The sequence below is a fragment of the Dasypus novemcinctus genome, chromosome 25 (genome assembly GCF_030445035.2).
Source record: "Dasypus novemcinctus isolate mDasNov1 chromosome 25, mDasNov1.1.hap2, whole genome shotgun sequence".
NCBI classification, from domain to species: domain Eukaryota; kingdom Metazoa; phylum Chordata; class Mammalia; order Cingulata; family Dasypodidae; genus Dasypus; species Dasypus novemcinctus.
In genome coordinates, this window is record NC_080697.1 from 5089965 (window position 1) to 5107669 (window position 17705).

Below are 17705 nucleotides of genomic sequence, written 5' to 3' on the forward strand. Positions count from 1 at the left end.
CAATTCACTGAAAGCTCCTGGCTTCAGTTAACTCCTCTGTAGAATGGGGATAATAATAGCCTCCCTAGTCTAGGGTTGTTGGGAGGATTAAATGAAACACTCAGAACGATGCATGACATTTGTGAAGGACTCGGTACGGGTGAGCTCATTTATTACAGATCGTGTCCAACTATGACTCACCGTCATGCCATCGCTTCTACTGCTCCCGCATCTGCTCAGGAGACCTTCTGGACCTCCTTTTCTGGGAAGGGGGCACCTGCCACTCCTGTCCTCCCACCCCACAATGAGAGGAGCTCAGCTTTTACCTTCATTGCTTGGTCCCTCCACGTATGGGTTTCCTCCAGCCAGGAGTCTGTGTTAAAAGAGAAACCACCACCTCCCTCTGGTTTGCTCCTTCTTTTCTCATGAGATAAGAAGCTTCGGTAAGCCCCTCCGGCTTCTCTGGGCTTCCACCTCCCCATCTATGAAACGGTGGAGGCGGTGGCCGGCATTCACACAGAAAACAATAAGCCAAGAGTTTGCCCTCAGCTTTCTAGGGCACCAAAGTTACAAACCCTTTGTCTCAAGACCACGTTCACGCTCTCGTAGTGACGTGCGTCTCCCTGGGGAGGGAAGGCTGGACGCAGGCGTGGTGGCGGGGCCGGAGAGAGAAGGAGAAGGGCAGGAGGGATCCACTAGGGGCGGGGGCAGGAAGGGGCGCCGGTGCCAACCCAAGGCCGAGGGTGCGAAAGGAGGGGTGCAGTGGAGAGAGCTCAGCGGTCCACCTCACTGACCTTCTCAGACCCGTGGGCAGCAGCCAGCGCAGCGGCTTAGTTCTGACACAAGAGGGCAGCTTGATTTTCAGGGAGGCTTTAAACGGAAGTTCCCAAAGTCCAAAACATGCATTAGTTGACCCATTTCAACTTCCCTCAAATGGGAATTTTGTTATCAACAATATATATATATTAACCTAATTTTTTAAGACAAAAATTGATGTTAAATCAATAAGGCATGTACAAATTAAACATGAAATACCAATTGTGTGCTTAGGTTCTTTCTGTGTGTATTCTAATCTTTCCCTCACAACCATCCTGGAAAGCTGGTATTCAGTGGGGAAACTGAGGCTCAGAGAGTTGAATTTGTATGAGCTAACAGAGCTCTAAAGCAAGGTCAGGATTCAGGTTCAGAAGCCATCTCCCTCCAAATCTCCTACTCCTTTTATATGCCCTTGGGAGAAATTGTTTCTCAGGTCTCCGATTTTCAGAGAGATTGTTTCCAGCACATCTCCAGCTTCTCAGTCCGTCCCATGGGAGGTGGACCTCTTCACCTGAGTGGCCAAATCACAGGAGACCGACGTCATTTGTCCACCTTCCTCCACGAAATGGCACTCAGACGTTCAGAGTCCCTGCGGCCGCGTGACCGTCCACACCGCTCTTTCAAAGAGACTGTCCTGGGACAGCTGGCCTTCTCCTCCTACAAGGTCAGCTCAACTGTGCAGGCTCATCCCAAGCAGAGAGCAACCAGCGATTCCGGGTGCTTTAGTCAAGGGCATGATAACAGGATGGCTGACTCTGGAAACAAACAAACCTGTTTTCTCCAGTCTAGCGATACTAGTCATCCAGTGATACTAGTGAAACTAGTAATAGTTTAGTCTCCTGTGTCTATTTCTCATTTGATTCCTATTTCAGGGGGCAGAAAATGTTGGGTTACTGGTTTCTTATAAATTGTTAGTTCAGCTAAGCCTAAAAGATGTTATAATGACAATAACATTAATAATCGTACCCAATTATCTAGAATATTCCCTGCTCAGTTTTTAGATGTTAAGTGACTTGTAAGAACTCTCAGCTCTGAAGTGGAATCCATGTTTCCTGACGTCTGGGCGAATATTCTCACGCCTTCTACTTAATCATTTGCTGATTAAAATACCCCAGTCAAATGAGGTTATGTGGCTGAAGAGTGACCCCTGAGAGAGGACTTGCTCTGGAGACTTCAGTAGCATGCCAGAACATGAAGCTAAGCAGATTTAATGACAATCAACAACCAGAATCAATATTCATTTGAACCACACACACAAAAAATAGATTCTTTGAGATAGGCCTTGGCCTGGCATTTCAGTGATTCCCACACAATTCAAAAACAATTTTTGAGAAGGCTGATGCCAAGAGGCTCCCAACAAGCCACAGATCCAACTGGGACCCCACGAGCAATAAGGAGTGATGACGGACACGCAACAGTTTCCATTGTGGAGACACCACCGACTTTCATGCCAGCAAGCTCTTGAATGACTTAAGAGCTATGCAGAGAAATGAAAAGCAAACAGAAACTGTACACACTTAAGAGGAGCAAATAGTACATCTTGCTGGGTAAATGAAACAAGTGATATATCATGAATGAGAGTTTACAGATCTGTGTGTGGCTGGGTCAGGAAGCCAGTCTCGTCACTCAGGTACCGGGAGACCAAAAAAATAAGGGCTTTGAGTCACAGCAGCTGGAGACTAGAAAGCAGCCCCAACCCCTTCTTTTTTTTTTTTTTCCTTCTTTATTTTTTTTTAAACTGTTACATTCAAAAAATATGAGGTCCCCCGTATACCTCGCACCCCCTCACCCCACTTCTCCCACATCAACAACCTCTTTCATCATCGTGGGACACTCATTGCATTTGGTGAATACCTTTTGGAGCACTGGTGCACTGCATGGATAGTGGTTTACATTGTAGTTTACACTCTCCCCCAGTCCACCCAGTGGGCCTGGCAGGACATACAATGTCCAGCATCTGTCCCTGCAGTACCGCCCAGGACAACTCCAAGTCCTGAAGATGCCCCACATCACATGTCTTCTTCCTTCTCCCTACCCTCAGCAGCTACTGTGGCCACTTTCTCCACATCAATGCTACAATTTCTTCCATTACTAATCACAGTAGTTCCATAGTAGAATATCAGTAAGTCCACTCTAGTCCATACTCTATTCCTCCAGCCTGTGGACCCTGGGATGGTTATGTCCACTCCACCTCTATACCCAACCCCTCTTGACATCTCTACCTCCTGCCTTAGGGGAGCTGAGGGGCTGCAGATGGTAAAGTACTGACATTAGGTTTGCAAACAGTATGGGAAGTCCACTTAGGCAGGGAAGCAGGCCTCTCTCGGGGAAAACTTGAGCAACTGGTCTAGAAGAATAAATCAGTAGACATTCTATCCCAGGACGCAGCCAAGGGAAACGCGGTCTGTGGCAGGGTCAGTATTTGAATGCAACGATTTCGATTCCTGCATTGGCTCGTCCATGTAGCGGCACAGCCAGTGTCTCCAGGGCTCTGATATGTGTGGGAAAGTGTATGGGTTGTTTATATCATTAATAAGAATATTTTACAGATCATGGATGTGATTTAAAAATAAGTAAGATAGCATTCTTCCTCTCTGTCTTATGAGAGTTCTTTTGCTATTATAAATTATCACATTTACACTTCAAAAAATTTTATTTTAAAATAAGTAAATTTCAGTTATGATTATTTTCTATGTTCTTGGAATTATTGATTGTTTTCTTTTTGTAACCATGACAGTACTATGAGGCACAGAAAAATAAAAATATATATATGCCCCTGACCCAATAAGTGAGCTGGGATTCAAACCCAGAACCTCTCCCTCTACCTTGTTTTCACTAGACCTTGGCATGGGTACCCTTTATGGAGCTGGCCATGTGCCAGACACTGCTGTACAGAGGGTCTCAATACTTAGCTTCATCTTACAGAGAAGGAGACTGAGGGTCAGAGGGGTTAAGTGACTTGCCTAACATTACAGCTTACAAGCAGCAAAGCTGGCAGTTAAATCCAGAGGGGCCCGGCCCCGAAGCTTATGATTTTCCATCACACCATAAACACCATCCGGTCCCCTATAATCGGGGAAACCAGATTAATGATAGAATTTGTTGATTCAACACACCTTGGCCACATATTTATTTTGTCTTTTTAATATTTGAAGTGGTTCTTTTAGTTTTGGATTTTAAAAGGAGAACAATAAAGGATTTGTTGAAAATGACTGAAATTTCACCTACAGGAAGATATACATGTAGATTACACATATTGACTTGAAAATAAGTTTCAATAGGAAAGTACAAAAATATATTGATATAACTAGTGTGGGGTATTACCTGGAAATCCTTTCTCAGTAAAGTTACTGTCCTAATAGTTTTCTCATTATCCTGCAGTTGAAGCTATAGGCATGGACAGAATATTATCTTGGGGTGTGTTAGGGTTTAAACTGGCTCCCCTAAAAAGACTATTTCAAGACCTCAACTCTCAGGTCTGTGCATGTGAACTTATTTGTGTTTAGGCTGTTTGAAGATGTTCTTGGTTAAGATGAGGCCAGCTGGATCAGGGTGGACCTCAGTCCCCTGTGACCGCTGTGATCCTTATGCAGGGGTGGCTGGAGCTCAACAGTTAAACAGCCTGAGGGTCCTGGATACTTGTTTGCCGCATCCAGGACACAGTGACACAGCATAACTCAGCTTCGGGGGATGAACCTGATTCCAGCTAACCCACACACCAGCTAATCTGTATATGTAAGATGATAGGTATGCCACTGAAAGAGCCAGTCATATATTCTGACAGTAGTAACATTTTACAGCAGCTCCCATGTAAACAGGAGCGGAGAGAACAAAGAGAACTTAAAGGAACAGGAGCAGAGAAAGGTGGAAAGAGCATGGAACAAACTCAACGTGCAGAAACGCCCTGCGGCTCCACACACCTTCGGTGCTGACAGCTCTGACTCTCCCACTCTGACTGAGGGGCTCGGACCCCAACACCTTTTAAGGAGAGGAAATCTGGATGAAATGAAAGAAAGCAGAGGAGAGGTGGCTATGTGGCAGTTTGAGATCATTTAGGAACCCAAAAAGACAGATGATGTTTCTACACTAATCTATTCCTCTGGGTGTGCTCCCCTTTGAATGTATGAGATTCAGCGGACATGTCTTGATTAAATTACTTGTTAAGATTAGAGCTTTGATCAACCATGTCAGTGAGGGCATGGCTCAGGCTGAGTCCCCATCCCCTTGGTGGGCTGATATAAATGGACACCCAAGAAGACACAAGAACAGAGAGCGCTCCATAGACGCCAGAGGAGAGAAGGCTCAAACAGCTAAGGCCAGGCAGAGATGAACCATTTGCCTGATAGTTGGCAGCTGAAGAAAACAGAGCAGCTAGAAGTCCTGGAAAGAAATGAGCCCTATGCCAGACTAATACAGGAAGCCCTGAGAGACGAGCCCTAGGCCAGCCCACAGCCGAGATCAGAAGAGCCTGGGCCCAGGAGCCTCAAGAGGAAGGAGAGACCAGGGAGATGACCGCCATCTTGCTTCAATACGTGGCAACAGACTTTGGTGAGAAAGCAGCCTTGAGTTGGACTCTTATAGCCTTATAACTGTAAGTTTTTATCCCAAATAAATACCCTTTATAAAAGCCAACAGATTTCTGGTACTCTGCATCAGCACCCCTTTGGCTGACTAGTACAGGTCATGTGACGCGGGCAGAAGCTGGGTTATGCCATCAAAGCCAAGAAGCTCCAGGGGTTGCTGGCCACCCACTAGAAACCAGTGGAAGGACGTTGCCTTAGTTTTGTCTGCGCTGCTGTGATGGATACCACACGGTGTGTTGGCTTAAACAACAGGAATTAATTGTCTCGTGGTTTCAGAGGCTAAAAAGCTGGCTTCCTCCAGAGGTCAGAGCATTCTGGTGGCCTCAGTCCTGGGTTCCTTGGCTCTACCATCACACTGATGCCCTCTCCTCTCTCTTCTGGATTCCAGCTGACTTCCAGCTTTATCCCCGTGGCTTTTCTCTCCTATGTCCACTTCCCTTTGCTTATAGGACTCTAGTCATATTGAATGAAGGCCCCTAACTTTATCCAATATAGAATATAGACCCCTAACTAATAACATCTTCAAAGGTCCTATTTACAACTGGGGCCGCACCCACAGGACCAGAGGGTGGGCTCTGAGCATGTCTTTGTGGGGGGCATGATGCAACCTCCAACAATCATAGAACAGATCTTCCCCTTGAAGAGAAGCGTGGCCCCACTCACACATTGAGTCTGGACTTCCAGCCTCCAGAACTGGGAGACAATAAATTCCTCTTGTTCCAGCCAATTAGTCTGCAGTACTTTGTTACAGCAGCCCTGGCAAATGAAGACAGTACTCAGAATATTTCTGTGCTTTTCTCAACAACTGCACTAGATATGTCCTTCCACGGTTTTGCCCTGTAGACTAAAAGCAGGGCTGAGCCTCCTGGAACCATTTCCCCTTTTCTAAACCCTGATCAACTTCCTCAAGGTTTAGCTGTTGTAAGAACAAGTGTGACTAGATAGGCCCTGTGCAAAGATTGGCTTTTTCCCCAAGCACAGAGAAAAGTGTCAAGCAACTCATGCCCTCCTTTTCCAGGGTCCCACACTTGGCATTCCAAGGTGGGGCTAGTGGAAACATCCTGTCAAGCAGGAAATTTCCATACTGCCATCCAAATGGAAAGAGAGAGAGAGATAAGAGAAATCACCAAAGCAACAAAACAATCCAAAATGGGTTCTTCTGCATAACAGATGTTGTTAATCACTCCTCCCACCAGATTTCCATCTTCTAGCATTATGGTCTAAATGCATATTCCTGAGGACTACATTTCATCTTTAACTCTCCCTTAGAGGGTATTGAAGAGAATTGTATCCTCCCCAGAGAAGGAATAAGCCATCAACAAATGGCATGCTTACAGTAGGAGCTTGATAAATTTTTGTTAATGATAGTGCCCAAAAATGCAACAAAATCCTGTAGCACAATGTCCATAGAGAGTCATATCACTATCATCTGTCTCTCTTCCACTGCCCATCCACAGCTTTGTTATTTTATTCTTTATGTGAACCCCTAGTGATATTTGACTACATAAAACTTAAAATTAGATGTCACAAGGCGAGATGGTAGACAGAAGCACAGCAGTGACAATATGTATAACTGTTGAAATGAGTGTGAAATATGTTAACTTAAGCATTTGCCTAATTTCACATTTACATACTAAAGATTCTGTTGAAAGACAGCAAATTTTGTGCTTAGTCTGGATAAAGAGGATGAAAAGAAGCTACAAGGTGTTCACATGTGTCTTGATAAGCATTTTCTTTTCCTTTTCAAATTTGTCCATATTTTCTCCCAAAGGCATCTTAGTTATATTTTAAACTAATACTACAAGGGGAGGATAATATTAAGTATGTATATCACAATGTTAACACCACTAGCAGTTTACATTTTGTTCATTTAAACTGAAAAATATATTTCAAGTGTTTAAATACTTGCTTCCAAATGCTCTTGTCTCCTTTTAACATGTATGATACATAAGAAAACTCATCAACATAGAATAGGTCAAAGAAGTTCTGAACTTGGAAAGTTAAATGATGCTAGTCCCTAAAAGATGATTCCTAAGGTGTAGGCAGAATGGGACTTAGGGGCAGAACGTTATGGTAGAAAGTTGCTAAGATTTGTGGTCAAGAAATAAGAATTCTAACCCCAGGTCCCCTACAGACAACATAATCTTGGACAAACTGATCTGTCACTCTGGGAGTCTCCCCTCTCTCCACAAAAGCTAAATACTGGAAAGTGAAGGAATTTAAATATGACATGAAAAGAGAGTCGAGCAGTGGATGTTCATCCAGAAATGGATGGGCGACTCCTGGCAGCAAAGAGTACACAGACTCTCCTTGGATGCCCAAACCTGCCTTGGCCCAGAGCTCCATCCGCCATGATGGAAGGCTTCGTTCAAAGATGAACTCAACATATCAGTGTTTAGGAAGCACTGGCTGGTGGCCACACTCCAGCACAGGGCTCTGTTGCAAACTAAGCCAGAACACAAAGGGGCCTGAAGGACTCTGGGAACCACACCCTCTCCCTAAATCTAACTCACACCTGTTTCTGGCTGCCAAGGCTGGAGCCAAGTGTCAGATGGGAAGAGATCTGGGGAGGCTTTGTTTTTGGAAGAGAGAGGAGAGCTACTTCTAAGTAGCTCTTTCACATACTTTCACACACATTCAGTAGGAAACTTGTCCCTGGATATGACCAAATTAAAACTGTGCTGAGGGAGAGGGCAGGACGGGGGATTGGGGAAAGGGTAGAAATTCTGTCTTGTGCTGATGTCTCTCTTAAAAGATATGACCTTTCTACACATGCCTCTTCTGTTACTTTTACCAGACCTGTGGTTTTTGGGTAGCTGTATACTCAGAAGACCTGAATCTCTGGATGGTCCATGTGACAGCCAGGCCCTGAGCCTCAGCAGACTTCCGACTCCTACCCTCTGGTTTCTTGGACTTACCCTGGCCAGCTAACAGGGAGGTGAAGAAGATCAACCACCACACCAGGGAGCCAAGAGTGCCTACAACTGTAAGCAGGAGAATTGCATCCATCATTCATGTGGAATCTAAGCCCCCTCTTGATGTAGAGGGGGACTGGACTTAACCATCCCAGGGTCCACAGGATGGAGGAATAGACGATGAATTAGAGTGGACTTACTGGTGTTCAGCTGGGGAACTATTGTGATAAGTAAGGAAAGAAATTGTAATATTGATGTGGAGAAAGTGGCCATGGTAGCTGCAGATGGTAGGGAGAGGGAAGAAGAGATATGATGTGGGCGCATTTTCAGGACTTGGCATTGTCCTGGATGGTGCTGCAGGGACAGATGCTGGACATTGTGTGTCCTGCCATGGCCCACTGGGTGGACTGGGGGAGAGTGTAGACTACAATATAGACCACTGTCCATGTGGGGCAGCAGTGCTCCAAAATGTATTCACCAGGTGCAGTGAATGTGCCACGATAATGGAAGAGGTTGTTGATGTGGGAGGAGTGGGGTGGGGGGGTGGGAGGTATACGGGGACCTCATATTTTTTTAATGTAAATTTTATAAGAAAATAAAGAAGAAAAAAATTTTTAATAAAAATTTTTTTTAAATGTGGTACATTTTTAAGCTGAGTGATATGACATCATTTTTTCACTCATTTCTTCAACAAAAGTTTATTGGAAGCTTACAAAGTCATGCCCTCATCTAGCCCTGAGGATGCTGTGGTGAGTAAGGCAGCCCAGAGCCCTTCCTCAAGGGGCTACATTCCATGGGAGGAGACATGCATTTCATAAGCAAGCAAGGTCACATCTCAACAAATGCGACAATGGGAGACATAAGGGGAAGTAATTGGAAGATGCCCTTTGGTCCTCTAATTGGGGAAGATCCCTTAGAAGAGATATCCTTTGTGCTGAAGAGTGAGAGAATCCACCAAGTAGCAAGAGGGGTGAAGAACGTTCCAGGCACATGAAACAGCAAGTGTGAAGGCCTTTAGGGAAGAGGAAGAAAGAATATCTTGTGGATGGAGAGGAAGAAGAGAAGAGAGGGAAGGAGCAGATAAAGTCGATCATGTATGAGATTGGGGGATTTTATTCCAAGTGCAATGGGAAGTCACAAAGAACTTCTAAAGAAGGAAATGACACAATCCACACTTATTGCTGTGCAGAAAAGTGTTCTGGGTGGTAACAAGCCTAGACATTCAGGAAAATAAGCTCTTTAGGCAAGAGAAAGGTAGTGTGGACTCAAATATCAGCAAGAGAGATGGGCACAAAGGAAAGATTTGAGTTATGTGTTTAAGGTAGGAAAATCAGATTTGTTAATGGATAGGATGTAAGGAATGAGAGATGGGAAGAAATGAAGGACTCCAAAACCTAGGCTTTGGGATTGAGCAATTAGGTGGCCAGTGATGCCCTTAACTGAGATCAAGACTCCTGGGGGAGGCATGATGGAGGAGACAGAATCCAGAGTTCTGATGTGATGCCCTTCCAACATCCAAAGGAAGACATCCAGAAGGCAGTGAGACCAGCTCATTATACCTACATCCTCAGGAAGACATCCATGAGGCAGTTAGCCCAGATCAGTATACCTCTAAGGGCTGGAGACCTAGATTTGGACTTCACTAACACACAGGTGGCATTTAAAGTCCAGGGACTAAATGAAATCCCCCCAGCAAGAGATTTTCAGCATTGTGGAAAAGGAAACTCAGGACTGAACAACAGAGTGTGCTTACATTTAGAAGTCAGGGAGAAAGGAAGTCCGCAAAGAAATCTGAGGAGAGGACTTTGAGGTAGAAGGAAAATCAGAGGAACAGGTATTCAGAGGAACCAACAAGAAAGTATATCAAGAAGGAAGATGAGAGCTGTGTGGAATGTTGCTACCAAGTCGAAGAGAAGGAGAACAAAGGAGTACATATTCAACTTGACATCAGGGAGATCGTTTGGTAATCTTAAAAAAATCTTCACTGAAGTGGTGAGAACAGAAGCCAGAACTGGAATGGATTAATGGATAAATGGGAAGAAAAGAAATGGAGAGAACCATCAACTTCCTTTGAGGAGTTTGCTATGTGGAAAACCAGGGAATAGAGAAGTGAGCTCCAGTGATCCAGAGAAAATCAGATTTCTGGAGTTCAGAGCCTCTCCCAGGCTTTTTCCAGTCCTTGGCTCTGGCCTTCAAGATAAGCTCCCAAGTCCTCGCAGGCTGACCTCAAAAGAATGACCCCACCTCAATCCCTGACCCCACCATCTACACTACCCTTCTTACCATCCTGATTTCTAGTCCCCCATCAGTCCACTCACTTTCAAACCATCTTACATGCCCTTCCTCTTGCCGGAAACGTACTTTACCTTCTACTTCTAGAACTGAGTTTCAGTTCCACTTACCTCCTGCTTGAAGATTCCCAATAAACCTGCAGGACCCCTCCTCATCTACCTTGTGCTTTGCTCCATCTAAGGCTTTATAGTCAAAGGTGGAAATGTCTGTTTATTGACTACATGTTCCCTCAAGGCAGGGACTGTCTCTTTCCCTTCTGGATAACTTGTACTGAGCAAAGAGCCACTGTCCATAGGTATATCTGAGATGAATAAATGCACCTACAGATATTATCAGAATAACTTCAGGCACTCGTTCCCTGTCACCCCATCACACTGACAAATCCAGACTCTACCTCCATTCCTTTTTCTCCATGTCTTCATTAAAGGACAGGCCAAAGATGAGTAAAATGGCAAATGTTTGTTAAATGAAGGAGAAAGAAAACGATAAGCGCTTAGTAAAATCCAATATTGGCTAACTGCGCATCTGCTGTTCTCAATTTCAAGTTCCTGATGGCCATTCCCCTGCATCACACAAGTTCAGATCCTCAGGAGATGAGTATTTCCTGCCCAATCACAGAGGGCTCCACAAAATATAAGAACCATTTCATCTGAAGTGAAACCCAGGTACATAGACATGATCCCAAAGGAAATTCAACCTTCTTAAACTGATTGACAGAAAAAAAGAAACTATCATAGCCAGACTTACTTAGAAACCCAATGTAATTCATAACTCTATCTGGATGTTTAAAAAAAGGTCTATATCATAACTTCACTAGTATAGAAATGCCTAGGATGAAATGCATTTTAAGCAGTTTTCTGTTAATAGCAAATTCTGTCTGCTTGGTCTTAGATTTTAGTAATTTAAAGGGCTGAATGGAGGTAATCAGCTGTGTATCACACCACTTTCTTCTTGAAGGAGTAGTGGCATCACCAAAGAAAATGCTTAAGAATAAAAAGTTCTCCCAAGTTCCAAATGGTTATTTAAAAGGCACTCCTTTAAAATAGCTATTTGTGTTTACACAAAATAGCTAAAGATATGAAAAGGGTTTCTCTCAAAATGCCTTGGCAAAAAAAAAATGGCACTAAAGCCATAGCTATCAAAATAGCACTCAAGCAAGGATCTCCACTTGCCACAAAGGATCAAATATTAGAAAGTAGCCCATTTAGAAGAGGTCCATTTAATTCCTCTCCTTAACAAGATATTTATTTTTGTAGATGAAAAACGTAACTACCACCTTATACCTCAGGGCCCTAATTAACCACAACAGTTATTGGATGACTCAGACTTTATATATACAGGCATCTTAAAAAGGTAAGATTTACAGAAGACATGACTTACACCAGTGTTTATTACATTGAATTAAGCAGCCAGTGATAGAACTATGGAAGAACACACAAGTATGGGTACCTTTTATAAATAGCATTCCAGTAAATCTTAACAGAAGCTTAGTACGCAAGGTAGAAGGCAGAACCTGGTCTCCGTGTATATAAAAAAAAAATAAATAAATAAAGTACTGTGGTGGAATAGCTAATTTTATGTGTCAACTTGGCCGGGTTATGGTGTCCAGGTGTTTGGTCAAACACTGTGGAGATACTTCGTGGATGGATTAGCATCTGCAATCCATTGACCTGAAGCAAATCTTAGCACCCTTGAATTGGACGGGCCTCTTCCAGCGAGCTGGCGGTTTTAACAGTAAGAACTGTGGGCTCCAGAGATCAGGTCGTACTGCAATTTCAAGCCTACTAGCTTCCCCTAAAGAATTCAGACTCAAGACTTTAATATCACCTTTTCCAGAATTTCTAGCCTGTGGCTTGCTCTGTGGAATTCTGATGTGCCAGTCCCCACAGCCATGTGGGCCACTTCCTTAGAATCAATCCTATACGTGCATATCCTGTTTGGTTCTGTGTCTCTGGAGAACCTTGAATGATACACTGGATTGACATATTTTTTTAAATGATAGATGTTCTAGAATGTCTCCTACTTCTGAAGATGGTGAGCGAGGAGGGTCCGGGAGAATCACAGGGCAGAGGGGCCTCGGCGCCCCGTGATGTAGCAACTCTAATGCCAGTTCAGGGCCCCAAGCCCACCCACGGGTATTCTGAGAACCTGCCGTCTCCCCTCTACCCCTTCCCAACACCTAATTGGTCACTAAATCATACCCTTTTTTCAGATTCACATCTCTCAAATTCATCCCTGCCTCCTCAGTCCCTTTAAAACGGCACAAGTCCCAGCTCCCGCTAGTCCTCTCTAGGCTACTGCATGCCCCCATTTTGCCACACTTTCTCCACACGAGCACATTTTCCCTCTGCTCATGAATCTTTGTCTTTCTTGGTCTGCAAAATTAAGAGCTAAGTTCTCCTTCATCTATTAAACCCCTCCCCAGTCTGGCCTGTCCCATTTCTGGCTGTTCCCTTTCTCAAAGAATTGCACAATTGAAAGATACTAAACTGGCAATTTCTTCCTCAGAAGGCTATTTTTCACACAGCCCCCTGGGCTCCTTTAGAGAGACTGGAGATGGTCCAGTGAAAGCTACGTGATGGAGACTTACCCTGAGGTGAAAAATTCTAGGGTCTGTTCTCAACCAGGTATGCTCTTCTACTAGGCTGGTCCAGGAGTGAGTCTGGAGGGAGAGAGGGCAGATGTGATTGAGAAGGGCATTTTATTCCTAAAGCTAAGCCAGATCAATGTAGCTGACTGCCAGCTTCAAAGAAGAAGATGAATACACAGGAGAAAACCAGTTTTATGGATGCCAGGAAGACTAGGAAAGATTTTGAAGTAGAGCATGAGGCCAGATTGAGGGGCTCAGGAAAGAGTTCACAAGCCACGGGAAGGGTGGCTGTGCTCTTGGCTGAGCAACCCCCATGCTTCCCTTCCTTTGTGCCCATGCTTGGACAGTTTACTTGACTGGAACTCCCTCTTCGATCTCCATTGTCACCTGCAAGTCTGAACCTTTCCATTAATATGGATCAAAATGATGCATCACGGACCTCTGCTCAAGATGGGGACACGCCACGCCTTTCATTCCTAAGATGTGCATCAGCGGTGCGGCTTCCAGGGCTCAGCTGGACGGCCTGCCTGGAGAGCGGCTCACAGATGCTCAGGCTCGAGGCTCCGGGAGCTAAGAGCCATGTCATCCACTCAGGACCTGCTCAGCCTGTCCCTGCTCCTGAAACCCAAGAAATAGCTCCAGATTCCCCAGGTTCTTGCCACACTCAGAGCTCTGAGGAACACTTGCCCTGGCCTGGGAGAAGAGCTTCCATGGACTCAAATCCCAAGGGTCTTAGAGGAGGCGCATAAGCATGAGATTAGAGCATGACATTGACTATGTCCTGGGCTCCTTCTGACATTCCTAAACTGTAAAATGGAGATCATAGAAACCACCCTGCAGCACGGGGGTTGTGAGGAGAAAGCAAGCGTGAAGGTCCGGGCTAAAGTGGCTGGGCAGTGGATTCACGTCATCTCCCTAGGGAAGCTTCAGACTACAACTCCTCAAACTGGTATTTAGAGTTTTAAGATGTTAACCTAGTATGTGTGTGTACGTTCCCAAGAAGCTGAACCCATTCCAGAAGAGGTGCTTTGGAGGAATTAATTACTTTAAGCAATATATTTGAAATGTAATAGTGTACAAACTGCTAACTTAGTCTTCCAAAGAAATGGTAGACCTTTTTTTTTCAGGAGACCTACTGTTTGCAAATGCTAATACCTCTCTTTCCTGAATTGTTTAAGGTGGGGTAGGAGGCGTGGGGGGAGCTTTGAAAAGAAATATTTATCTTTTATTCATAGTTTCTAAGGATTTTGTTCTCTAAAGCTCAAAGATCCATTTTACAAAAGAGATAATGAAAGATTCTTTTTAGCTAAGGAAGTGTAATGTATCATGATGTAAGATACAAATTTCCATAACTTCCACACAGCAAAAACTCTCTCTCACTACTGGCAAACAGCCTTAGAAAAAACATGTTTCGCATATGGCATATTTCACCATTTTAGGCTTTTCTAGCAACACTAAGTCCTTTTAACTGATAACAGTGTCACCTATGTGTGACCTACAAGAACACAAAAGCTAGGTTGGTGGTTGGCAATCATGATCTTCCAGAATAGCAGGCATTAAACTCATACTTAGACTTCAATTTCCAAAGGACCCATTGGTAAATGGAAGAGATTATTAGCAGCAGCAAATCTTTTTTTCAAATGAAAGGATTAGAGTTACTAATTTCTGTAAAAATCTCACTTTATTGCTTGCCAAGTTACTCCCTGGGAGAACTGAAGCTGAAGGGGAAGATTGACCCTGACATTATGTCAGCATCAAGAGTCCACGTCCCAATTTTTGGTCAAGTCTTCAGGCCACTGGCAGCAGAAAGAGAAAAGCAGTGTCGCCAGCAAGCAGGGCAGGGGACTGGGGCAGGCAGGGGTCCTCTATGCTAAATAGGGAAAATAGTTCCCACCCAGCTGATAGCACAGAAATAAAACGTAAGATGAAAATGAGACCACTTAGAAAGCTTGAAGAGGCCAGCTTTGGTTTTCCATAAATAAAAAGGTCTTGGATTAACATGGAACACATTTTAATTATTTCCCTCATGTGCCTGGATGTGGCATAGAAAAGCCTCTAGATGAATGTTTGGGGGAAGGCAGGTTATCCTGGTTTGAGGGAAGGGAAAGTGTGTTTACCAAGAATCACTCAATGCAGACATTTTGCCAGACACGTGATCTGCATGACCACACTCAATCCTTAGACCTACCTGTACGATTCACACTCTCCCCCTGTGGAAGAAATAAGGAAGCGGCATGTGGGAGAGCAGAGGCGGGGTCCATTCCCACACAGCTGGTGAACGCAGAGCTGTAAGGTAGACCCGGGAGCCCGCATCTTCCCCTCCACTCGGGTGGCAGGATTCTTTTCTAGAATCCAGTTCTGCAAGAAGGTCTCCAACCACCACCAACACATCTTCAATCAGGAGAACCTGAAGCTTTACCCACTTTGCTCCCACCACTTTCTGTCTGGAATTCTTGGAGAGGGAGAAGGCAGCTGTGTGGAAAGTACAGGGCTTGGAATCAAGAGATGGAGATTCAAATTCCAGATCTGACACATTTCCTATGTGAAATTGGCCAAAAATACCCACATTTCCTCTAGCCTCAGTTTCCCCTTTTGTAAAATGGGTTATATCACAGTTTCCAGGCTGCTGTGACAAAAATCACGTCATGGGTTGGCTTCACAGGAATTGACCCGCTCAGCTTCAGAGGCTGCAAGGCCTGCTTCCTCCCAGGCTGAGCAGCTTGCTGACTGACTGGCCACCCTTGTGTCCTTGGCTCTTGTCACATGGCCATGTCCTCCAGCTTTGGCTTCTCCCCGTGGCTTTTTCTACAGGTCCTCCAGTAGTAGGGTTAGACCCATCCTTGATCAGTTGGCTGTACCTTCATTAAAGGCAACACCTTCAGAAGGTCCTATTCACAGTGGACTGGCAGCCACAAGAATGGAGCAGGGTGAAGAACGTGTCTCGTGGGGTGGCTCAATCTGCCACAGGCTAACACTCCATCGCACAGTCCCCGAGGCACACACTGATGCGTGGGCAATGTCATCCCTCGCGAGGCCACAGACCCAACAGATGCCTGATTAGAAGCGGTTTTAAAGAAGTTGAGTTCAGAGCCGGCAGTCCTTCCTCAAGCTCAAGTCGATGACTGTTGTCTGCTCTGCCCCTTTCCCACAAGAAAGCCTTCAGCACTCACAGGAGTCACAAAGCAAGGGGCTAGGTGGACAGAGAGAGGTGCAACAGGGGCAGCTGTCTCCTCCATGGGTGAAGATAGATAGATAGATGATAGATCAATCGATCAATAGACAGAAAGATAACCCCTCAAGATCACACCAAGAAAATGCTGCAACCTGAGGCTAAAGCATTATGGCTGTTTGAGATTATATAAATCCCCCAAGAACAGAAAAATTGTGTTTATAAACTGGTCTGTTCCTCTGGGTGTGATACCAGTTGAAAGCATTAGATTTAGCCAACATGTCTTGATTTAACTACCTGCTAAGATTAGGGCTTAGATTCAGCCATGTCAGTAGGGCATGACTCAGGCTGAGTCCCCGCCCCCTCGGTGGGCTGATATAAATGGACGCTCACTCAAGAAGACACGGGAAGAGAGAGAGCTCCATAGATACCAGAGTAGAGAACTCTGTCAGATTTGATCCTGTGGCCCCAGGAAGAGAGCTGAGTCATTCGCCAGATAGTTTACAGCTGACCTTGTGAAGAGAGCAGAGCAGCTAGGAAGACCTGGGAAGAAACAAGCGCTGTGCCATCCTGTAGCTGAGGGAGAGGAAGCTGAACCCTCGGGAGATTAGCAGCCATCTTTGGTGAGAAAGTACCTCCTAAGGTACCTTGAGTTGGACTCTTTAGGGCCTGGTAACTGTAAGCTTCTACCCCAATAAATACCCCTTATAAAAGCCAGCAGATTTCTGGTTCACTGCATCAGCACGCCTGTGACTGGCTAATACAAATGTTAACAAGGTGAGGCCCGCCCCCCGCGCTGAACTAGAATGTGCCAGAGAAGACTGCAGAGGCAGAGTGGAGCACCCCAGCTGTCATCCCTGCTCTGTGCCTCATGTTTTGCCTAATTGTAAATCTTCTCTTCCCTGCAATCCATTTTCCACTCTCCTCAGCAAAGTGGTTGGATTATGCTGTCTCTAAAATCTCATTTAAGTAGACTCCTTCTAATCCTACCTAGCTTACTGTTAATTAGCAAGTTCTGGTTAGCTTTAGAAAACAGCACTGTAGCATCGATTGGTATGATCAATGTGATATTTCTTCTCCTTTACTGTGTATATGCATAAAATGGCTTTTTGTGACATTGAACCATCTTTCCCTTTCCAGAAAAAACCTTATTTACCATCGTCTTATTCGTTATTTTCTTGGATTCTAATTTTAACAGTTTATTTAGATTTCTAGCAGCTTTATTCCTAACATTCGTCTTTTGTCCCCTCCTTTTTTGTCCCTTATCAGGATTAAGTATTAAAGCCATGGTAGCTTCTTTAAATGAATTGGAGGGATTTACTTTATTTTCTAAGTCCTGGGATAATTTAATTAACATTAGA